This window comes from Oryx dammah, unplaced genomic scaffold, assembly GCF_014754425.2.
Source record: "Oryx dammah isolate SB20612 unplaced genomic scaffold, SCBI_Odam_1.1 HiC_scaffold_1, whole genome shotgun sequence".
In the NCBI taxonomy this organism is placed as follows: domain Eukaryota; kingdom Metazoa; phylum Chordata; class Mammalia; order Artiodactyla; family Bovidae; genus Oryx; species Oryx dammah.
This window is the reverse complement of record NW_024070185.1, coordinates 82,641,979-82,667,627: the sequence shown is the minus strand read 5'-3', so window position 1 is coordinate 82,667,627 and position 25,649 is coordinate 82,641,979. Positions and strand designations below refer to the sequence as shown.

Genomic DNA, 25,649 nt, shown 5'->3' with positions numbered 1-25,649 from the left:
CTACGGGTCTCCCCAGGCATGGTGTCTGGCTATTCTGGGTAATAGGTTTTCAGAAAGCACGCTCTGCTAGAGATCAGCTTCATGATAAGATCATGTACCGTTTTAGAGTCGAAAGTATTCTCTCTTAAACGAAAATGAAGTAGAATTTCACAAATTTCTAGGGCTTGACTCCCCCCTCCCAGGCCCCGTGTAATAGTTTTGGAACTGTCTGCTTTTTTCTGTTATTCTTAGTGGGCCCTGGGAACCTCCAGCATTAGACTTGACTTGTAGGTCATTAGAACAACAAAGCTTTGCAGGAATCCGAACAGAATGTTTACAACAGAGTAATGAGTGGCTCTGTCTTCAGTTCTTGGAAAACCTTTTGTTTGTTCTTATAAGAATAGATTGTGGGGTTGGGGTGATATGACAGAGACTTAAAGTAGGCTCCACAGTGAGATTACAAGTTCCACAAGGGACAGCTTTTGAAAGACATATTTTCTTTCCCTCTTCTTACAGCTCTTGCTATTGAAATGGACACCTGGGCTCATGCTGAAATCAGATGTAAGCCCTGCCACGTCCCAAATCCAAACCTACACCCTGCCCTGAGGGCCACCCTAAGCCTCATGGAAGGACAGTGAGGTGCAGCTTCATCTGAGAAATGCTTGGTCTAGCAGCCAGTCAGACAGCCCCCCCTTCCCCCTGCAAGACAAGGGCCAGGGCTGGGACTGTGTGTGGGCAGAACCTATGAGCTTCAGAGGATGGGGCCTTCCTGAGGCCACAGGTACTTGATGGGCTGAACAAAATAAGCTCTCTCAAATGAGGTCTTGTGGGGACAAAGTTGTGTCACAACTTTTAAAGGACCAGCCCACATATCAGTGAGCTTGTTGCCAGCATGTGAGGCCAGTGCTCTCAGACCCGTGTGTGAAAGATGCTGATGGAGCAAGAACACATCCAAACACCAAGCCATTCTGACCAAAGGCTGGGGTGGCCTGGTTTAAACTTACAGATGATTTCTAATTTCAGGGAAGCAGTTTTTATGAGAAAATGTATACCTAAATTTTTTAAATGGAAAGTGCTGGCTGGTTTTTAAACCTCAGGCTCTTCTAAATTAATAACAACTGTATGAGGAATGTAAAGGAGAACATGTGACTGGCAGTGTAACTTCCAGGCTGAGCTGAAAGCACGTGGCCTGGGCCAGTTCCAGCGTGAGGCCCAAGGGCTTGGTCTGCCTCCAAGCAGACCTCAGCCTCTCTAGGCCTTCTTCTCATGAGCAAAAGGAGGGTTTAGATTAGAAGCTTTCACTAAAAAAAAAATAAAATAAAATGTACTCCTTTCAGTTTTTAAAATAGAAACCAAAAGTAAAAACGCTGACATTAGGAAGAGATCGGGCTTTTCTGGAGAGCTCTTAGGGACTTGTGTGGAAAGTTTCCTTTTATACAAGTTAATAATATTGCCCCATGTATCCAGCTTCATTCACTTGCCTGGTGACCTCAAATATTCAAAGCTGACAGGAAGAAAGCAACTAAAGGCTGAAGAGGAGCCCAGAGACACAACATAAACAGCAAAGTCTAGATACCATTGCTGATTGTTAGAAATATAAAACGTGGGTCTCATTGACAGAGTGTACGCATACAAGTGGCCTGGAGGGAAAAGACAGAAAAGTTGGAAAAAGTGATACAACTAAATGCAAAGTGGGTCTGAGGTCACAGCCAAATATCAGTACATTTCAAAAGCAATTAAAAGTTCTACATATTACTGTATATGACATTCAAAAAAGACAACAGAATCACCAAGAAAGGATTAAGATGATGTACTCAGATAAGATAGCCATCTGGCCAATGTGTTTTAGAATATTTAACATGAAAAAATAGCTACACACACAAAAATAAGGTTGACAGGCAAGTTATCAGCCTGACTTGGAAATCACCTTGGACACTTCACATTCTGCCACTTGTAAAACTAAGGTCCAGGCCTGGAACCTAAAGGGAGCAAATGGGAGCCTTGTGCTTCACGGTGTTGTTGGGAAGGCTGGCAACAGGCTGTGTTGTGCTGATCCTGTGCGTACACTGGGCCTGTCAGTCTTTCACAGGAAGTTTGTCCTAAGTGGTGATTCAAAAATGGATGTTTAGAACTTTCCTGATGGTCCAGTGATTAGACTCCATGTTCCCAATGCTGGGGGCGTGAGTTTGATCCCTGGTCAAATTAAGATCCTGTATGATACCAGGCTCCTCTGTCCATGGAATTTTCCAGGCAAGACTACTGGAGTGGGTTGCCATTTCCTTCTCCAGGGGATCTTCCCAACCTAGGGATCGAACCCAGGCCTCTCGCATTGCAGGCAGACGCTTTACCATCTGAACCACCAGGGAGGCCACATGATACACAGTGCAGCCAAAAAATAGGGGTGGGGGTTGTGTGTGTATTTAGCTGCTTGCCATGTGCCCGGAGTCTGCAGTCAAGAACTCTCCCGGTGTTTATGATAGAAAGAATGGCAGCTTCGAGAAAGCTGGGAATTTGTTATTCATCGCAGTTTTCTACCTGAGACCCATTTACTGTTGGAATGGCTGCTGGATGCTGATCCAAAGGGAAGAGAATTTTAAACAGAACTTTAGAGAAAACCAACCATGTATTACGGATCAGTCATTCTATCCCAGTTCACTCCCCCTGCCACTTAAATGAATGGGAAACCTTGAATCTTGAGTTTAAATGTACCCTTGAGTGTTCACAGATATCTAGAGCGAGTGGTAGTCATGATACCCCTCATCCCTGGACACTCAGTGGCATTTCCCCAAACAGGGCCATCTTCCTGCTTTACAAAAACATAACATTCCAACCAGAAATTTTCAGATGTTCCCAGCTCCCTCCTGTGACCATCACACCCTCCCCGCACCAACTGCCCCAGGCAGTTTTGGCAGTTTGGAAAATGAGGCCTGTTGGGCCTCAGTCCAGGTCTGATGTCTCCTCATGATGCCACATTGGGAGGGCTCCAGAAATGCTGCTGTGGTTCTGGGTTGACCCAAAAGCCACCCTTTCCTCTCTGTTATTGGAATTTTCCAAGGGGACATCATGAGACCAGGCTACTGTCTGGCTCCTCAGACAGACATCCACTCATCAGCCTGGGCCTGCTGGTGCCTCAAAGCTGAGTCAACCACACGAGGGGTGCCAAAGGGTGACTGTCTCCATCATTCCTTCCACACTGGCAAGTAGATTTTCACCAGAAAAACGAGCTTCACTTCTCCCTTATTTATTTGCTATCGCCACTGACTCATAAATCACTGATTTATTCAACGTATATCAGTGTTTCTTTAGGAAGCTGATGGTATTTAGAAACCAAGACCTAGGTTCATTGCTCCTGGGGCTTTGGTGGCTTACAGGCTCTCTCAGGGGGAAGAACCTGGTAAGACAGGCTGGCGTGACACATGCGCGAGTATGCACATAACACGGCCCCGTGGGAATCCTGCACACACGTACTAACCAACAAGCGATGACCTCAATACCTCTATCCACCTCCCAGAATTTTCTAGCCTTCTTCCTTCTGCAGCTATAAAATCACTCTATTCCTAGGAAGGAAGAGAGCTTACACAAATAATCCCTTTATACCTTCCCTGTTTAGAATGGAAAGGGGAAATTTAGGCAAGCAAAATCAGTCAAATATATAGCCAAGAAACATACACCCTGCAATAAATCTGAAGGCAAGTGTACCCGTAAAAGATCTACTCCATTAAGAGTACTAGACAATAAACATCACTTCAGGTGGGGATACAAGTCCAAGAAGTAGTTCTTAAGATTTTTAAGATTGTCATTTTCATTCTAACTAATGGGGTAGCAATTGTACGCTTTTATATGTAGTCTGTTCCCTTCTAGACTAATAATTAAAAAGCAAGGCAAGTTGGTTTCTTTTACAATAGTCAGAAATGATAATTAAGAAGCTGAACACACACATACACATACGTGTAATAATCAGTGCTAAAAACTCTAAATTTCACAACTTTCTCTTCATACAGTTTTTAATATGTAATTGTGCCAGCAAAATAATGAAATGCAGGCAGATGATGAAAGTAATATTCAGATATTCACTGGCAATTTTATTGTTACTAATAAAACTCTCACTATTTTATATATCTCAAAGTAAAGTGCAAAGCATTGAAACTGATTATAATTTAAAGTTACTATGGTCTGGGCACTTCCCTAATGGTCCAGTGGCTGAAACTCCATGATCCCAATGAAGGGGGCTTGGGTTCAATCCCTGGTCAGGGAACTAGATCCCACATGCTGCAATTAAAGATTGCACACACCACAGCTAAGAGCCAGCACAGCCAAATAAAAAACACTTTTTTAAAAGTTAAAAAAAGAGAAGTTATTATGATCTAATTTGAATTTTTTCATAGATTCAGAGACATTTTGAGCTTTTAAGGTGTTTTCTCTTTGAAAAGACAAATTACACATCCACACTGCCACATAGAATTTAACAGCTAAAGCCTTTGACTGTGTGGATCACAATAAACTGTGGAAAATTCTGAAAGAGATGGGAATACCAGACTACCTGACCTGAGAAATCTGTATGCAGGTCAGGAAGCAACAGTTAGAACTGGACATGGAACAACAGACTGGTTCCAAATAGGAAAAGGAGTACATCAAGGCTGTATATTGTCACGCTGCTTATTTAACATATGCAGAGTACATCATGAGAAACGCTGGGCTGGAAGAAGCACAAGCTGGAGTCAAGATTGCCAGGAGAAATATCAATAACCTCAGATAGGCAGATGACACCACCCTTATGGCACAAAGTGAAGAGGAACTAAAAAGCCTCTTGATGAAAGTGAAAGAGGAGAATGAAAAGGTTGGCTTAAAACTCAACGTTCAGAAAACTAAGTTCATGGCATCTGGTCCTACCACTTCATGGGAAATAGATGGGGGAACAGTGGAAACAGTGGCTGACTTTATTTTGGGGGGTTCTAAAATCACTGCAGATGGTGACTGCAGCCATGAAATTAAAAGATGCTTACTCCTTGGAAGAAAAGTTATGACCAACCTAGATAGCATATCGAAAAGCTGAGACATTACTTTGCCAACAAAGGTCCGTCTAGTCAAGGCTATGGTTTTTCCAATGGTCATGTATGGATGTGCGAGTTGGACTGTGAAGAAAGCTGAGTGCCGAAGAATTGATGCTTTTGAACTGTGGTGTTGGAGAAGACTCTTGAGAGTCCCTTGGACTGCAAGGAGATCCAACCAGTCCATTCTAAAGGAGATCAGCCCTGAGTGTTCTTTGGAAGGAATGATGCTAAAGCTGAAACTCCAATACTTTGGCCACCTCATGCGAAGAGTTGACTCATTGGAAAAGACTGATGCTGGGAGGGATTGGGGGCAGGAGGAAAAGGGGACGACAGAGGATGAGATGGCTGGATGGCATCACTGACTCGATGGACGTCAATCTGAGTAAACTCCGGGAGTTGGTGATGGACAGGGAGGCCTGGCATGTTGTGATTCATGGGGTCGCAAAGAGTTGGACACAACTGAGTGACTGAACTAAACTGAACTGAACGGTAACGGGCTCCTGATCTAGTGCAAGCAACTTGGTGTGCGTATATTTTTTGGCTGCACTATGTGTCTTGCTAGGTCTCATTCCTGGACCAGGGATTGAACCCAGGCCATGGAGTGAAAGCCCAGAGTCCTGTCCACTAGGCTACCAAGGAACTCCCCTGTGCCTATTTTTTATTAGAGGTTCTTAGTTTTCTCTCCAGAGGAGTGAGGTTGCATGGCCGAGTCCAGGCCCCTTTTAGTAGTGCCAAGCTTTTTCAAAACACAGGCCTTCTGTCAGGGCAAGGATGGACTGCCTCTCATTTAGACCTTCTACTAATTCTCCTCCTACCCACAGTCCCTTTTTCAGATGTTCCAGAGAACAAATCAGTTGATTTGTTCCTTCCTCCAAGGAAGATAGCTTTCCCAGTCTCCTGCGTGCTGAGAGTCACACTAGGCTGGAAACCCTTGACTTGGAGGTCATTTTTCAGTGGCAATGGCCCCTGAGGCCCTGCCCCCAGGGATGGTTCCCATACTCCCAGGGAAAGTCAAAGCAACCTCCAAACGTCTGTTCAGGCATGTTCCCTTCAGGGGTTAGGTCTCAGCTTTGTCTGGGCCTCATCAAACTATAATTATCTGCTTCCTGAATGTACTGCTGCCTTCCTCTGGCCTGTTCTTCATCTTTGTGTATTATGTCTTTTAAAACCCTCTCTACTGTCATTTCTGAAGAATTTTAGCAGAGTGGCTGATGAAGGTAATATGTTTCAATGGTCCACTTTTGAGGCCTTTTACATTTATATTTTCAATTTTTCCTCATACTTGAATAGTTTGGGTATAGAATTTAAGGTTTAAATAGTATTTAAAGTATTTTATATATAAAGGTAATGATATATGTCCAAACTTGTATTCTAGAGTCCTATGTTAAAATGCTTTCAAGGCTGGAGCACTGGGATGACCCAGAGGGATGGGAATGGGGAAGGAGATGGGAGGGGGTTTCAGGATGAAGAACACATGTAAACCCATGGCTGATTCATATCAATGTATGGCAAAAACCACTACAATATTGTAAAGTAATTAGCCTCCAACTAAAAAGATTAATAAAATGCTTTCAGTTTTTTAAAATGGAAAGAAAATAAATAAATAATTAAGTCAACTCATGTCCTTAGAAATAGAGGAAATCCCCCACTCTGGGACAAAATAAAAGAGGGCATAAATAATGTTTGTAACTAAAATTTTAAATGGTTCAAATCTTGTACTATATCAAGTCCTGATAACTTTATTTTCATAAAACAAAATAAATATTAGGCAAGAGAATTAAAATGTGAGAGGAGAAAACAAGTCTTGGTGAAATAATACAAATGACAATAATAATGTATTCTATTTGCACAATAGTTCTAACTTTGCCGGATCTTTACATATTTATTCACAGGATACCTTTATGAATTGGGGCTATAAAATTATGCACACTTTAAAAATAAGGAAAAAAAGGCTCAGAGATTTGCAAGGCTGTTCCAATGACCCTGAGCCCAAAGTAAAGAAGCCAAGCTGAGCTGGCTTCCTAACTCCAATGCCTTTCTTGAAGCAAATTTCAGGTGACCCATGGTCCAGCTGATAGTAGACTCACCTTGAAACCAATCAGGCTTATGCTTCAGGGACCAACAATTCCCTCCCTGTACATGGGCTCCTTTCAAGCCCCTCTACTGAATTTAAAACAAATAATTTTTTAGAACAGTTCTAGATTGACAGGAAAATTGGAAGGACAGTACAGAGTTCCTATATTATTAACATCTAATATTGGTGTACATTTGTTGCAATCAATGCACCAATATCAAGATATCACTTTTATAACTGAAGTCTATATTTTATTTAGCTATCTTAGTTTTTATTTAATGTCCGTTTTCTGTTTCAGAATTCCCACTCAGGATCCCACATGACATTTCTGTGAAAGATAGGAAAATTCACCTAGATCCTTACTCTATATACACCTTATGTTCTGCCATGGGTTTAAGTATTAGGCTTATTCTAATAAGGGGCTCCCATTTTTTTTTTACCTAAAGACTCTTAAGAGAAAATGCACAGTTGTTCTTTGGGTCTTAGAGTAACACATTTTGTCATCTGGCAGCGCCCTTAGGACCAGGCCAGAAGAAGGGGTCAGCTGATCCTGGGCTTGACTTGAGATTCAAAACAGGTAATAAGAGAGGAGCAAACATGAAAACGCTTTCACATATGCATCTACCTACAGACCATCCATGAACTGGCAAAATGCATCTTATAATAATTCAAATTTTCAGCATGGACTAGCTCTTGAATTGATTGAGGGCAGAGGATTTTCTTTGCTGCTTTGTCCTGAAACTGCTTTATTTTCCTAGAGAAATTCTTAAGTAAAAGTATTTCAAATTCATCCTCTCGCACACAATGAGACGTACACACGTGATGAACTTGGATTGACTAAGTCATCACTCAAAATGATTTGCAGCGTGGCTATTGTGTTGAACTATTGTGGACTGTCAGACCTGTTTTTCTTTGCCTGGCAAGCTTTCTTATTACCCTTACTCTGGCAACAGACCTGTCCCTTTCATAGGATTGGCTCAGGTCATCACAGACTATTAGCTCCTCATGAACAGCATAGAATGTACCCTGGGCCAAATGGCAGATGCTGGGAGGACAAAACCTTTTCCAGCAGGGGCTGTTCAGTGGGCAGCCTCTTCCAGGCTGTGGGAGGCCTGTGTGTTGCCCTGACAGACAACCAGCAGAGAATCGTGCAGAAATGAGGGCCTCACAACAGGAGGGAAAATCCTCTATCTTGATGTGATCCCCACATGCAGACTACCCTTTAATTGTCTGAACTACTCCAGCTCTCTGCTACAACTGGAGTGACTAACTTTCCTTTTTGTTAAGCCAGTGTGAATTTACATTTCTGTCCCTGTTGAAAGAGCTCCAATCAAAACACTGGGTACTTTGTTAAATGCTGGGTATGTCCTGGAACAAAATAACACTGAGCATCAGGAAAATAAAAATAAAAACTACAAATGGAATACCACAACATACACACCTGAATGGCTACAAACAACTGACAAAACCAGTGTTGAAACTGATAATGAGCAACCGTTACCCTCACACCCTGCGGGTGAGAGTGTAAATGGGCACAGTTATTTTGACAACACCTCCAAAAGCTGAACATACATTTACCCTAAGATTCACCAATTCTACCCAACATAAACATGTACCTGTATCACCAAAAGGCATGCACACAGCAGCACTGTTTACAACTGCCAGGACCTGGACAGGGCCAGGGACAGAACCCTGGGTGAATGCTTTGTGGCTCATCCATGTGACAGAAGGCTCAAGGGCTGTGAAATGAATGATCACCAGTTACACTCCACATGGATGGACCTCAGGGATAGTGTATGCAGTGACAAGCACCAACCCCGTCTTGTAGCACCTGTGGCAGGTGGGTGGGCCCTGGGGGCTGCTCCTGCTCTGCTTCCTCTTCCAGTGAATGGTTGTGTAATTTTGTGAAAAATCATCCAACTGTGCATTTATGACATGTGTGCCCTTTCCTGTATCTATATATTTCAACAAAAAATTAAAATACAAAAGACAGCTCCCCTCAGCCCATCAAGTATACAACCCAGTGAAGCAAGTAAACACAGAAAAGCTTCCCCTCTGCCTCTGCCATCCAGGGTGGAGAATGCTTTGTTCTTTTTCTCATCCAGAAGCCAGGAGCCATCTCAATTACTTTGCTATCTTTTTTTGGGTCTTCTCCAGCTCTATCGTTTCTGTCCTGAAGAGCCAACCCTAACTGCATGAAATATGTACAGATATTCTAGGATTTGGGACCAAGAACATAAAACCTATTTTCTTTTACCTGATCATCCTGAATTAAGGCTAACAATCTGCAAGCCTTTCTTGATGTTGAGGTATCTGAAATACTGTTTTGAGAAGTAGTAATATGCCTTTTTTTGGGTCACTACTGATAGCCAAAGGTGCATTTTTTTTTCCGGCCATGCTGCACTGCAATGTGGGATCTTATTCTCTGACCAGAGATCAAATCCACACCCTTTGCAGTGGAAGCATGGAGTCCTAACCACTGGACTGCCAGGGAAGTCCCCAAGGGCCCATCTTTTGATAGCTATTTTCTGGATTTCTTTTTCCTTGAAGGTCTTATCTTATGCACAAATTATTTTTTTGTGTCCTCTAACTAATGTTTTCACTGCATTCCCATTCTCTCGGTATTTCAATATGTGGAAAGGCTTAAAGTTGTCCGAAAATATGGAGATTTCACTGTTGACTTCTTCTTGGCTCATTTATATAACAGTTCAATTGCTTAACACTTCTCTATTCTGAAAATATGGTCCACGTGACTTTGTTAAACTGGAATTAGTTGAACCACATTTGAGATAAGTGGGCCAAAAGCTGCAGCTTAAAATTTTTTTGTTACATGAAAATTTTACTTGTAAAAACATTTCTTTGAATGTTTGTAAACTTTCTTTCTGGATGCACTGGGGCTCTGTTGCTGTGCGTGGGCTTTCTCTAGTTGTGCCAAGCGGGGCTGCTCTCTAGTTGTGGTGCCCAGGCTTCTCATGGCAGTGCCTTCTCTTGCTGAGCACTAGAGCGTGGGCTCAGTAGTTGTGCTGCATGGGCTTAGTTGCCCCGCAGCACGTGGAATCTTCCTGGACCAGGGATAGAACCCGTGTCCCCTGTACTGGCAGGTAGATTCTCAACTACTGGACCACCAGGGAAGTCCTGAATGTTTGTAAACTTTCTACTTACCTTTCTACTTATAATAATCTCCTTATATTAAAGTTCAGCCAATTTGCACATTTAAATAATACTTGAAGAAACATACTAATTTCCAGAGGCTGAGGCTGACCAAAGAAACGGAAAAGGCCTGTACAAACTTATCTTTATTTGGGAACAGAAAGACATCATGATGAAGGTCTGGAGGGGAACTCAGGCCCCAGGATCCCAGAGGCTTGCCCAACAACAGTCCAAGGTGCATTACGTGGCCCAGCAACAAGAGAAAATGGAAACAGAGGATGTGAGCCAACACAGTCAAGCTTTTTTGTTTTTTTTTTTAAAGACAAGACAGTCTAAGGACAGATTCCATTTTCCTAAAGGTCATACTTCAGCCTCATATAAATGTAAATTCCATCTTGTTTTAAATATCAAAAACTGTAAGCACAGTATTTATACATTTGCAACAGAAAGAGGGTCCTTTATTTATTATAAGTGCCAAAAGCAGTGAATACTAACCAGATGTGGTTTACTGCCTCTTACAAAGCAAGAAATGAGAAGAAATGACAGTTGGAGTTAAAAAAAAATCTTAAACAATTAAAACAATTTGTCCTACTAACAGAACTGAGTAGCTGAAAGCCTCCACTGAAATACTACTAGTGAACTTGCTTAAGCAGGGCCCTCCTGTTAATGTTCAGGTAAGTGAAGGGAAGTGAAGTAGCTCAGTCGTGTCCAGCTCTTTGGGACCTCACTCTTTGCAGCCTACCAGGCTCCTCCGTCTATGGGATTTTCCAGGCAAGAGTACTAGAGTGGGTTGCCATTTCCTTCTCCAGAAGATCTTCCCAACTCAGGGATTGAACCCGGGTCTCCCGCATTGCAGGCAGATGCTTTATCCTCTAAGCCACCAGGGAGGTTCAGGTAAGATGCTCCTAAATGACTGGCCTGCAGACCCTGATTTATGCAAACATGATTATGGATGTCTGAAATCATTTAACTATTTATAAGAGGAAGGTGATTATTACCTCATGCTTTCTCTAAGTAACCAATCTATAAGTTCTTGAGGCAAAAATATAATCAGTCTTTTCTTTTGGGTGGGTACTGAGGGTGGGGTGGCGGGGTGGGTAGTGATGGTAATACTGTCTGGTTTGTGTTTATCAGAAAAATACACTATTTAAAACACATGAAAAATACTGTAATCAAAGACTGGATAAAGACTATAAAGATTGAATAAAGAGGAAATGTGACCATATTATTTTCTATTTAAATTACAACTAGACTTTGTAAGACAGTTTAAAAAGGTATTCAACAACAATTTGAACTATCATAAATAGCTTGAATGTAATACTTTAGTGTAAAAAATAGATTTGCAGGATGCTTAATTTGAAATCTACTTTAAAAGAATACAGAACCACTTCAGATCCACTAGAATATCTATAATAAAAAAGACAGACAATAAAAAGACAAATGTTGGTGAGAATGTGACAAATGCAGACCTCAGACATTGTTGGTGAGATGTAAAATGGGACAGCCACTTAAGAGTTTGGCTGTTTCCCTCCTCATCCCCCCCCCCACTTTTTAATGTCCTTTATAAATTCTGAGATGAAGTTTTAATTGTCCCTTTAAATCTAGTCCATATTTTCACATAGGATCCTGTCATTCAAATTTTTCTGCACTGGGACAAACACTTGAGGATATCTGACAAAACAACATTCTTTATTTTAAATACAGCATCTATTTCATTCTATCTTTCTGGTACTCTTATTAGATTACATTAAACCACCTAATTCTATGCTTAACTGAACTCATTTATTTTCCATCTAATTATCTTTCTAGAAGTTCTTTGACTTCTTCAAATACATCTTCTAATTTTCTTTTTACTAATATTTAACCTGTTGTTTCATTTATCCACTGGTTTCTAAATTTTAAAAATTCTAATGACATTGAAAAAATGTATAAATGTAATTTGTTTCTTTTTCCAATAGGTTTTTGTAAAAAAAAAAAAAATTGCTCTGGGGCTTGCCTGGTGGCACAGTGGATAGGAATCTGCCTGCCAATGCAAGGATCACCTGGTCCAGGAAGATACCACGTGACATGGAGCAACTAAGCCCATGTACCATAACTTCTGAGCCCAAGCCCGCACTCTAGGGCCTGAGAACCGCAATTTCTGAACCTGGGTATGACAACAGCGCTCTGAGAGCCTGTGCTCCCCAACAAGAAAAGCCACTGCAATAGAAGCCTGCACACCACAGCCAAGAGTAGCTCCCGCTCACCATAACTAGAGAAAGCCTGCATGCAGCAACAAAGAGCCAGTGCAACCAAAAATAATAAATTTTAAGAAACTGTCCCTTATTTCTAAATTAGGTTTATATTTTAGGTACTTCTTTGGTATCTTTAACCTTGTACTTTTTTTGTCTAGATTGACTAGTTTTTGTCTAGATTATTTTATAATTCTCACTTATAGAAGTTTGCTTTATGCAATTAATGCATAATGTTTTAAATGTATACTTTTTTCATCTACAAGCTTCCCTGGTGGCTCAGATGGTAAAGAATCTGCCTGCAAAGCAGGAGACCTGGGTTTGATCCCTGGGTTGGGAAGATACCCTGGAGAATGGAATGCCTACCCATTCCAATATTCTTGCCTGCAGAATTCCATGGACAGAGAAGCTTGGCAGGCTACAAGTCCATGGGGTTGCAAAGAGTCGGACGTGACTGAGTGACTAACACTCTTTCATCTGGGGTCATATTTTTCTGTGACAGTTCTGTGAAATTGTGTGAGAATTTCCCTCTCTGGCAGTTTCAAGGTGGCTTTTCCCAGAGCTCGGAGAAGTCCTTGTATGTACAATTTATATTCCTTTCCAGACTTGGGCTTCTACCTAAACCACACAAGCAGTGTAAACTGAGATCCAGTATATACCTATGCCAGGGATCTGGAGACGTGAGTTTCTCCACCTAAGTTCCCTCCAGTTTCTTTGGCCTGGCTGGCAGTTTTCCTCTTCCTCTGTCAACTCACAGAAATCCTTGAGGCCCCAGCTCTGGGAGGAGGATTTACCCTAGCGTCTGATACGGTCCAGGCTGTCTTCCAGATCCAGGGCCCAAATCTGTGTTCTACCCAGCACTAGCTCCTGTTCTTGCTTTGATTTGTCTCCTTATTTATGGCTCTTGGGACATTTCTACCTCTTTCTTTTGAGCTTGACTATAATACTTAAGACATGTTGTACTTAATCCAGAATTTCTGAACAATTAAAATGGTGGGAAAGGGTACACATGGTCATCTTAGCCTGCCATATTTACTTTCCTTTTCTTTTTGGCTGAGCTGTGAGGCATGCAGGATCTTAGTTCTCCGACCAGAGACGGAACCTGTGCCGCCTGCAGTGGAATTGTGTAATCTTAACCACCAGGGAAGTTCCTGACGTATTTAAGTCTCCACTTGCTTTCTTTATGGTGAGAAATATCACATTTTCATTTCTCTTTATACAAATAATTAACATATGCATTCTCACTATGAAAATTAAATGGTTAAAGGAACTTTCTTGGTGGTCCAGTGGTTAAGAATCTGCCCACCGTAGCAGGGGATATAGGTTTGATCCCTGATCCAGGAAGGTCCCACATGCTGTGGTGCAACTAAGCCCATGTGCTACAACTACTGAAATCTGCTTGCCTACAGTCTCTGTTCCACAAGAGAAATCATCACACTGAGAAGCTGGCACACCCCAGCAAGGAGTAGCACCCATTTGCCACAAATAAAGAAAGTCTGTCTGCAGCAACAATGACCCAGTGTAGCCATAAAATATATATATATAAAATGGTAAAAGCTAAGTGAAAGTCTTCTTTGACATAACCCCAATTCTAGTCTCCACCCCTCTGTCCCCAGGTATCTTGCAGATCTCTTCCCATATTACAGTTCTCTACAGACCCACAGAAGATATGAAATTACGTCTCAATGAAAAATACCTCAATAGAGAAAATTTAGTGAATAAAATCATATTATACCATATTGTTTTCTCATTTCTTTTCTTCACTCAACAATGTGTATTGAAGAGCTTTCTCAGTGAAGATAGAGTTTCTATCTGGGGTCGCTGTGTAGTATTCCATTGTGTATTTAATTGCTGTGTAGTATTTAATCGCTGTGTAGTATTCCATTGTGAATAATTTTCAAGGGTGTGTCAGCCCATGAGGGTAAATTTCCTCAAAGGAGAGGAACGCTTTTAGCAGAAGGAAGGGAAGTTATTGGGCACCAAACAACTGATGTCCACCCTCTACCACCATGTTCTACCAGTCACTCATTGCTACATACTGTAAGTATGGTGTTAGGACCATTCCACAGAATACGATGGACACCCCCACAAAACTTTGGGTCAGATGTTGACACTGATGGCTCCATTCATTGCCAGAGGGTATGTATCAAGGCATACAGTAGGCTTAACAAACATTTGTTGAATTCATTGAAGGAACATGACTTACAAGTAAAAAAGCTAAAGGAAACAAAAGTAATTTAGTGAAACTGAGAATTATAGGAGAATGATTGAAAAACAAAGCTTTAAATAAGAAAGTAAATACAGAGAAATTCTTAGATAGATGTTTTAGTATAAAATCTGAACGACTTCAGGAAAGACACTTGGTCCAAGACAGAAGGAACTACTGTAATTCCTGGCACATAAGTGCCTGGTAAACAATATGACTAGGTTAAAACAAACAGAAACCGAAAAATAAAATGCTGAGCACCTAACTCTGTGCCAAAAGCATGTGAAACACATACTTAGGCAAGACCCTCATCTGATTTTGAGAGGCAAAGAGTAATTGGAACAAAGCAGATGCATGCTAGGAGTCACTGCTAGCAGCTTGTTTAGAAGGAACTAGCATCCAGTTGTGTGTTACAGTCATGAAATTGGCAAAGATGGTACTGGGGAGGGGCAATGGGGTGCTGAGAAAGAGTCTCTGAGAAAATATGAGGAAGCAAGATTAATTACAGTGGTTTGATTTAGTCTTTTATTCCTATTTGACATGGAGCATAATGCTTGCATAGGTCTTGTGATGGTTCAAGAAACTGCAGTAAGATGGATGGAGTTGGAAGGCATTACACTAAGTGAAAGAAATCAGACAGAGAAAGACAAATACTATATAATATCACTTACATGTGGAATCTAAAAAATAATAACAGACTATTGAATATAACAAAAAAGAAGCAGACTCACAGAAGCAGAGAACAAATGAGGGGTCACCAGTGAGGGTGGGGGAAGGGGGTAATACAGGGGTGGGGGGTGGGAAGTACAAACTTTTGGATGTAAGTAAGATTGGCTCAAGGATATACTGGACAACATGGAGAATACAACCAATATTTTGTAATAACTATAAATGGAAAGTAACCTTTAAAAATTGTATTAAATAAATAAACTGAACTAAGGGGAGCCATCAAATTGTAGACAGAAAACATGATCATTGCTAAGTGCTTGATCATTGCTAATTCTCCCTTCAAAAGACATAAATAAACCATTTTCAGCATGAAAACACTTAAAATTTACTTTCACTACTCTGAATCACAGATACCAAATGGCATGCCATCATAAATAGATGACGGCATGGCTCCTCCTTCTATCGTACTGGTGATTTCATAGTGAAAATATTGTTTGTTTCACTAAAGCTTGCTTGAAATTAGTTTTAAAAGCAAAAACATCAGATATGCAGATGACACCACCCTTATGGCAGAAAGCGAAGAAGCACTAAACAGCCTCTGATGAAAGTGAAAGAGGAGAGTGAAAAAGTTGGCTTAAAACTCAACATTCAGAAAACTAAGACCATGGAATCCCTTTGCATCACTTCATGGTAAATAGATGGGGAAATAATGGAAACAGTGACAGACTTTTATTTTTTAGGCTCCAAAATCACTGCAGATGGTGACTGTAGCCATGAAATTAAAAGATGCTTACTCCTTGGAAGAAAAGCTATGACCAACCTAGATAGCATGTTAAAAAGCAGAGATATTACTCTGCCAACAAAGGTCCATCTAGTCAAGGCTATGGTTTTTCCAGTGGTCATGTATGGATGTGAGAGTTGGACTATAAAGAAAGCTGAGCACCAAAGAATTGATGCTTTTGAACTGTGGTGTTGGAGGAGGCTCTTGAGAGTCCCCTGAACTGCAAGGAGATCCAATCTGTCCATCCTAAGGGAAATCAGTCCTGAATATTCATGGAAGGACTGATGGTGAAGCTGAAACTCCATTACTTTGGCCACCTGATGTGAAGAGCTGACACATTTGAAAAGACCCTGATGCTGGGAAAGATTGAAGGTGGGAGGAGAAGGGGATGACAGAGGATGAGATGGTTTGATGGCATCACCGACTCAATGGACGTGAGTTTGAATAGGCTCTGAGAGTTGGTGATGGACAGGGAAGCCTGGCATGCTGCAGTCCATGGGTCACAGAGTCGGACATGACTGAGCGACTGAATTGAACTGAAAAGCAAAAAAAACCCCTTAGCCAGACAGGACTTCGCTTTTTGTACAACAAATGGTTTTTAACCACCCTCTAAAAAAGAAAAAAAGAAACCTCTCTGTAATTTAAGTATATATTCAGAAAAAAATTAAGCAGCCATAGTCTTTGAAATGTGTATATACTAATTAAAGGACAATTCTCATGAGAAAGATTTACAAATTGTATAAAATCTCAACACTCATAAGTATTGTATAAATGAAACAATGTAAAAAGAAATAATCAATAAATATTTACTGACAGATTAATAGGTAAGAAGCTTGCCCTAGGCTATACAATAGAGTATTACAACAGTATAAAGATGTTCTCTTCAGGAAGTGAAGATAAATACAGGCTGATTGAAGAAGGTTATATTAAATATTAATGACTTTTCTCTTTTTCACAAAAGCTTTACATGTGATAGTCAATATGAAAATTTTTTTGTTGAATATGTTTACCTCTGTACTACACTTTATCACCAATACCCAGGAAAATTTTTGTGACCTTGCTTCCTCTAGAGATCATAGTGGATAGGACCAGAGGGTGAACCCATGATCCAAGCTGGTTAAATCAGGTTCTTTGGAGAAATCTGAAATTAAGGGCCATACCACCAATCTGGGAAGTAGCTTGAACTGAAAGTAAACAGGTTTGTGTTTTTAGAGATGGGCCACTGGCTGGCCACATGCATGTCAACACAGAAGTTGTCCTGCAGAAGGCAAGACCTACTGAGAGAAGAATGAAGTGAACATGCAGAAAATGATAAGGATGAGACAACTCTGAAAAAGAAAGCAAGAAAGGAGTCCTTGAGGGCTGCCTGGACCATGAGAACCACCTCATTCCTGGTCCCAGGGCCTTGGAAATCTCTAAGGTTGTTCAATAAGAGGGTATTCTCAGTGTCCTTCCAATATAGCCACACTGTTCTTGGGCTTATTTGAAGTGAGTTTCTATTACCTGCAATTGAAATGTTTTCACAAACAAAATGGCCATTTCAATTCCATTATTGACAATAGAAAGTATGGGATGGATAAGGCAGATATTTTTGTAGAAAGACTATCTAGGACATCATGAGAGAACATAGATATTAAAAGAGAGGGGAGAATTAAGCTCTGAATTATTTGTTCTTTGCCTTGATCAATCTCCTCAGTTCTGAAATAGTTCTTTAGAACAATTTTTCCAGCTTTACATGTATTTTTTTGTGGAGAAGATTCAATGATCTCATCATTCTGCCACAGTTGAAAGTTCCGCCACAACTGATTTTTACAACTTTCTTTAAAAATTTTTTTGTCTCTTTGCCTTCCCTTTTATTAGCTTTTAAAAATTTTACTTTCCCTTATACTAGCTAGGATGTCACATGATCTATTCCTGTATGTCAAATGATTACCTTAGATATTTTATCACACACACTCATCAAAGTCCAAATTAATCCATGTCTCAATGCTCCTCATGAACAAAGGGCTTTATAATGTTTTAATTTCAGTCTGAATTCTAGCTTAAAAAAAAAAACCTCACTTGACATTATTATGACTTTATTATACGGAAACTGTTTCCTGTATTTACCATATTGTTCCTTATTACATCTCAAATTCTTTCCTGGATCATTTTCCCTCTGCCTGAAGAATATCCTTTAATTCTAAAATGAACATATGTTAGAGGTAAAATCTCTCAGTTTCTGTTTATATGACTTTCACTTTTCCAGTTATATTGAGATATAATTGACATAATACTATGTAAGGTGTACAATGAATTGATAAATGTACAAATTGCAAAATGATCAGTACTGTGATAGTTTTATGCACATTTCTGAATATACCTGTGCATACATTTCTTTTGAAAATATACTTAGGAAGTTTCAAGATGGCAGAGTAGAAGGACGTGCGCTCATCTTCTCCTGCAAGAACTCCAAAATTACCACTTGCTGCTGAACAACCATCAACAGGACAATGCTGGGTCCCACCAAAAAAAGATACACCATATCCAAGGGCAAAGGAGAAGCCCCAGCAAGACAGTAGGAGGGGTGAAATCGCATTTAGAATCAAACCCCATACCCCCCCGAGATGCTCGAAGGGCTCAAACTAACCTTGTGCACACCAAGACCCAGAGACCCCACAGAGACTGAGCCAGAACTGTGTTTGAGTGTCTCCTATGGAGGTACGGGTCAGCAGTGGCCTGCCACAGGGGCAGGGGCTCTGGGTGCAGCAGACCTGGGTATGGCATAGGGCCTCTTGGAGGAGGTCACCATTAACCCCACTATAGAGCCACCAGAACTTACACAGGCCTGGGGTAACAGACTCTTAGAGGGCGCAAACAAAACCTTGTACACAATGGGACCCAGGAGAAAGGAGCAGTGACCCCACAAGAGACTGACCCAGACTTGTCCAGGAGTGTCCAGGAGTCTCTGGAGGCGGCGTGGGTTGGTGGTGGCCGATGCAGCGTCAGAGGCACTGAGTGTGGCAGTGCCTGCATGGGACCTTTTGAAGGAGGTCCATTATCCTCATTACGTCCACCATAGTTTGGCCTCAGGTCAAACAACAGAGAGGGAACACAGCCCTGCCCATCAACAGAAAATTGGATTAAAGATTTTCTCAGCATGGCCCTGCCCATCAGAACAAGACCCAGTTTCCCTGACCTTCAGTCTCTCCCATCAGAAAAGTTTCCATAAGCCTCTTATCCTTCTCCATTAGAGGGCTGACAAAATGAAAACCACAATCACAGAAAACTAACCAAACTGATCACATGGACCACAGTCTTTTCTAACTCAGTGAAACTATGAGCCATGCTATGTAGGGCCACCCAAGATGGATGGGTCATGGTGGAGAGCCCTGACAAAACATGGTCCACTGTAGAAGGGAATGGCAATCCACTTCAGTATTCTAGCCTTGACAACCCCATGAACAGTATGAAAAGGCAAAAAGATAGGACACTGAAAGATGAACTCCCCAGGTCAGTAGGTACCCAATATGTTACTGAAGATTGGTGGAAAAATAATTTCAGAAAGAATGAAGAGATGGAGCCAAAGCAAAAACAACACCCAGTTGTGGATGTGACTGGTGATGGACCTCATAGGAACCTGGAATGTTAGGTTCAAGAATCAAGGTAAATTGGAATTGGTCAAACAAGAGATGGCAAGAGTGAACATCAACATTTTAGGAATCAGTGAACTAAAATGAACTGGAATGGGTGAATTTAACTCAGTTCAGTTCAGTCGCTCAGTTGTGTCCAACTCTTTGTGACCCCATGAATCGCAGCATGCCAGGCCTCCCTGTCCAACACCATCTCCCGGAGTTCACTCAGACTCACGTCTATCGAGTCAGTGATGCCATCCAGCCATCTCACCCTCTGTCGTCCCCTTCTTCTCCTACCCCCAATCCCTCCCAGCATCAGAGTCTTTTCCAATGAGTCAACTCTTTGCATGAGGTGGCCAAAGTACTGGAGTTTCAGCTTTAGCATCATTCCTTCCAAAGAAATCCCAGGGCTGATCTCCTTCAGAATGGACTGGTTGGATCTCCTTGCAGTCCAAGGGACTCTCAAGAGTCTTCTCCAACACCACAGTTCAAATGCATCAATTCTTCGGCGCTCAGCCTTCTTCACAGTCCAACTCTCAACATCCATACATGATCACAGGAAAAACCATAGCCTTGACTAGACGGACCTTAGTTGGCAAAGTAATGTCTCTGCTTTTGAATGTACTATCTAGGTTGGTCATAACTTTTCTTCCAAGGAGTAAGAATCTTTTAATTTCATGGCTGTAATCACCATCTGCAGTGATTTTGGAGCCCCAAAATATAAAGTCTGACACTGTTTCCACTGGTTCCCCATCTATTTCCCATGAAGTCATGGGACCAGATGCCAAGATCTTCGTTTTCTGAATGTTGAGCTTTAGGCCAACTTTTTCACTCTCCTCTTTCACTTTCATCAAGAGGCTTTTTAGCTCCTCTTAACTTTCTGCCATAAGGGTGGTGTCATCTGCATATCTGAGGTTATTGATATATTCTCCCAGCAATCTTGATTCCAGCTTGTGCTTCATCCAGCCCAGTGTTTCCCATGATGTACTCTGCATAGAAGTTAAATAAGCAGGGTGACAATATACAGCCTTGACGGACTCCTTTTCCTATTTGGACCCAGTGTGTTGTTCCATGTCCAGTTCTAACTGTTGCTTCATGACCTGCATATAGGTTACTCAAGAGGCAGGTCAGGTGGTTTGGTATTCCCATCTCTTTCAGAATTTTCCACAGTTTATTGTGATCCACACAGTCACAAGAACTGATTCTAATCAAGTGTAAGTAAGACCTTTGTTTTAGCAAAGAGATGAAGATGCACACAGTAATTAAAAAAAAAAAACAACTTAAATGACTTAATTAGCAGCACACATGTGTATAAGTCCTGAAAGAATTTATATACATTTGGGGAAAACATATGGAAACCACTATTTATAATATAAAACAGAGTTAATCAGTCCTGGCAAAGTAGTAAAGCTAGTGTGCTACTATGGGTGAACTGTAGAACTAGAGACAGTTTCTTGGAAAAGATGATATTAAAGTTAGGGACTGAAGAAAAGATCAGGCTATCAGAAGGTGGAGTCTTGAGCTTTTGAAACAATAACACCTGATTGTTTTCAATACCTATATGCATGTGAGTGGCCACATTCAAACTTTTCACTCTGGCAGAGAAATGCAGGGTAAAGATGAGCACTGTGTTTAAAAATACTATTATTTATGCATTAGTTGTGTCAACAGGGTATGATCATGGATAATTTTAGTCTTTGTTACACATTGTTTTAGCAATTTCTAAATTTACTCTTCTGCTCTAATTTGGAGGGAGGAGTTTAGTTTTATTCTTTTTAAGATCAGAGTTTCATCTGGGCAAATTGAGAAAAGAACTTAATTCAAAAACAATATCTTGCACATACAGAAAAGTCAGTAATTTCCAGAATACTATTCATAAAAATTCCATAAACCCTAGAAGAGTTTGAAAATTGCACTTACAAATCTGCTAGAATTAAAATTAAATTTGTTTAAAAAATGGAATAAATGAAGTTAGCATTAATTTTTTCCTACTCTCGGATGCTGAAAGAGTCTAATGGAAATGAAAAAGATGATATCACCCACCAGTAATGGGGAAAAAATGAGGCCATGGACAAACACACTATTTTGATTTATTAAACTGCAAGCGAGCTTCACTTTATCCCCCATGAGTGATGGCTTAACCGGTTGCCAAAGTCTTCTTTTTCACAAAATACCTTTGTAAATATTGTGGTTGCTCTGATTTATAGCCATTGCCTTCAGACAGTGTATCAGAAGAAAAGAATCCCATTTCCAACAAACGTTAAAACTACCATATGTGTAATCATCTCACAAACCTCACGCTAAGTATAGGTTTCAGAGTTGGCAGGAGAAAAATTACAGGGAAAGAGCAGTTCTGGAGGCTGTGGCTGTGGTGGTTCATCCCAAAGTGGGAATGACACAACCAGAATGCCAGAGAAAAACACCTGGGTTGTCAACAGTGGTCTTTTTTAAAGATAAGAACCTAGTCCCAGGGGAGGGTGGGACTCATCCAGTTCTCCCTGGCAGGCAAGATGAATTCTGGCCCTGATGCCTCTGCAGTGACTTTCATCATGTCTGCTCCCCAAACACTCAGGCAATCTGGTTTTCATCTTGAAGGCATCTGACTCCTATGGTTTATGGACATGTGGAGCCATAATGGTGATGAGAGTCAGTTTCTGCTGATGTGGGCTGCAGAATATATTCTACCCATCCTTCCATTTCTGCTGGGAGAAGGAGCACTGTAGGGGTGAGCTGAAAAGTGTGTAGCCTGACTGTTGTGAAAAGAAAGAAATCAGACTAACGAAGTTATGCTCAGTTCTTCCATTTCTCAGCAAGTCAGACAAATTATTTAACTCTGTGAAGCTTTAGTTTCCTCATTTAGACTGTAATACTTCAGTGTTCTTCCTCTGAAAACTGGAGTATAACAAGCTACATTATTGGGTTGAAGGATTTATTGAGTACTGTCCTTAGCCAGAGAACATTTGGCACACAGTGGAGCTAGTTAATGCTGCCAGTTTCTTTGTTTCTCTTCTATCCCCTTCATGTATAGGGTATGTAGGAAAAAGTGAGGACCTGATTCTGCCAAAGGACATACAAAAATGTCTGTTCTTAGGTTATTTTTAAGACTCTATAAAATCAACTGCTAAAATAACATGCATTATATTTTTACCCTTGAATGTACATTCTTATGGCAAAAAAAAAAATCACTATAGTTTTTAAGAATGGAAATTAAACCATAAATACCAAATGTGATTTTCTTTGCACAAAATTTCTCCTCCAAAAAATTTAACCTAAACCTCTTGAAACACTTGTCAGAATATTGCAAGTGTTAACATAAGTTGGTTTGGATAAGCAAAACTATATCCTGGCTGTGAAGACATGGTATAAACTCACATCTCCTTTCAAGCCTAAACTTAAATAGTTATAAAAGGGAGAGATGGAACCAAAATTTAAAACCTCTCTGAGCAGTAAAACCAGTAATTAGGTAAATCTTGCATCTCTGAATTTCCATGAGTTATCACAATAAGGAATACGGGGGAATAACAAGTTTTGGAGTAGACGGTACATCTTGTTCTTCTGTATGTGCTGATACAATGCGTGGGAGAGATCCAAACCAAGTTGAACAAATGAAAGTTGGCAATTTGAATATAAAGCTCAGGAAACAGTTAAGAGCTTAGATAGATCTGTAGCTCATTGGCGTATATTAAAGCAATGTGGTTAGTGCTCCTTTATGTTTGCTTACTGGATGAACAATATTATGAGGGCAAGCAAGGACAGATAAAGAAGAGGGCCATGGAGGATGGAGAACATGAATATTTATGATGTGGAAGTGGGTGGGATGAAGTCAGTAAAAGATGAAGAGAAAGAAAGATGGATAGAAGGAAGGACAGATAGACTTCCAAGAATAGGGGGATCAATAAGACAATAAGGAAAAAGAAGGCTGATAGATGGCTTCTGTGGGCCACTGAATGTTTGAGAGGGCACTTTTACACCGACCATAAATGCCACAGCTGAATCACAGTAGATTAAGGAACAAATGGGAGGCTGAACACATGGAGGTGTTTTCTGTAGATATTATTTCAAGAAATCAAGGAGAGACTAGGAAGATGGAATAGATGGTAGTCTGAGGACATCCAGACAGGATATAAGAAGATTCTTTCTCACTGACAGAAGCTGAATATATTAGTAAACAAAGAAGAGCAAATCACAGCTATGCACAATGCCATGCTACTGATTCAATGGCCCCATGATTCCACTGAGACACAGTCAGTGCCATCACTTAACACTTGGACTTGAATGTCACACTCTGGAGATAGCTGAGTCATTTTGGCTTAGGTCATGAACACAAAAGAATAGATAGCTGGGAGCTGTGAATATTAAGCTATCCCAGCTATCCATTCTTGTGTGTTCATGACCTAAGCCTGAATGACTCAACTATCTCCAGAGTGTGACATTCAAGTCCAAGTGCTAAGTGATGTTAGCCTGGTCTTGGAATAAACATACCAGAGGAGACAAAAGACCTGTACACTGAAAACTATAAGATGCTGATGAAAGAAATTGAAGATGACACAAACAGCTGGAAAGACCTACCATGTTCTTTGATTGCAAGTATCAATACTATCAAGATGACTACACTGACCAACTCAATCTATAGATTCAATGCAATCCCTATCAAATCAACAAAGGCATTTCCCACAGAACTAGAACAAGGTAAAAAAAAAAAAACAAAAAAACCTTCAAATTTGTAAGGAGACACAAAAGACCCTGAATAGGCAAAGCAATCTTAAGAAAGGAAAATGGAGCTGAAGGAATCACATTCCCTAACTTTATACTACATAGGAACAGTCATCAAAATAGTATAGTACTGGCACAAAAACAGAAATATAGATCAATGGAACAGGATAAAAAGCCAAGAAATAAACTCACACACCTATGGTCAATAAATCTACAACAAAGAAGGCATTCTCAGGTGGGTCAGACAGTAAAGCATCTGCATGCAATGTGGCAGACCTGGGTTCAATCCCTGGGGCGGGAAGATTACCTCGAGAAGGGAATGACAACGCACTCCAGTATTCTTGCTTGGAGAATCCCATGGACAGGGGAGCCTGGTGGTCTACAGCCCATGGGATCGTAAAGAGTCAGACACGACTAAGTGACTAACACGACAAAGGAGGCTAGACTATACAATGAGAAAAGACAGTGTCTTCAATAATGGTGCTGGGAAAACTGGATAAAACTCTTAGAGGAAAACACAGGCAGAACACTCTTCGACATAAAACACAGCAGTATCTTTTCTGAGCCATTTTTTGAGTAGAGTTGTGGAAATAAAACCAAAATAAACAAATGGGACCTCATTAAACTCAAAAGCTTTTGCACAGCAAAGGAAATCACAAACAAAACAAAAAGACAACGCATGGAATGGGAGAAAATTTTTGCAAACACTGCAACTGATAAGGGATTAGTCTGCAAAATTTACAAACAACTCATGTGGCTCAACATCCAAAAAACAAACGACCCTGTCAAAAAATGGGCAGAAGACCTAAACAGACATTTCTCCAGAGAAGACATGCAGATAGCCAAGAGATATATGAAAAGATGCTTAACATCACTAATTATTAGAGAAATGCAAATCAAAACTACAATGAAATACCATGTCATGCTAGTCAGAATGGCTATCATAAAAAAGTCTATAAACAATAAATGCTGGAGAGGGTATGGAGAAAAGGGAGCCCTCCTACACTGTTGGTGGGAATGTAAAATAGTACAGCCACTATGGAAAACAATCTAGAAGTTCCTTAAGAAACTAAAAATAGTTATCATATGATCCAGCAATCCCACCCCTGGGCATATATACAGAGAAATCCATGGTTCAAAAGGATACAGGCACCCCAGAATTCATTGCAGTTCTGTTTACA

General features: G+C 40.6%; 1 protein-coding gene across 1 annotated transcript in view; it reads right to left on the bottom strand.

Annotated features, from left to right (window-relative positions):
* The window catches only part of LOC120867416 (centromere protein P), a 236,777-nt gene that overhangs the window by 5,255 nt on the left and 205,873 nt on the right, over positions 1-25,649 (bottom strand). The window lies entirely within an intron of this gene.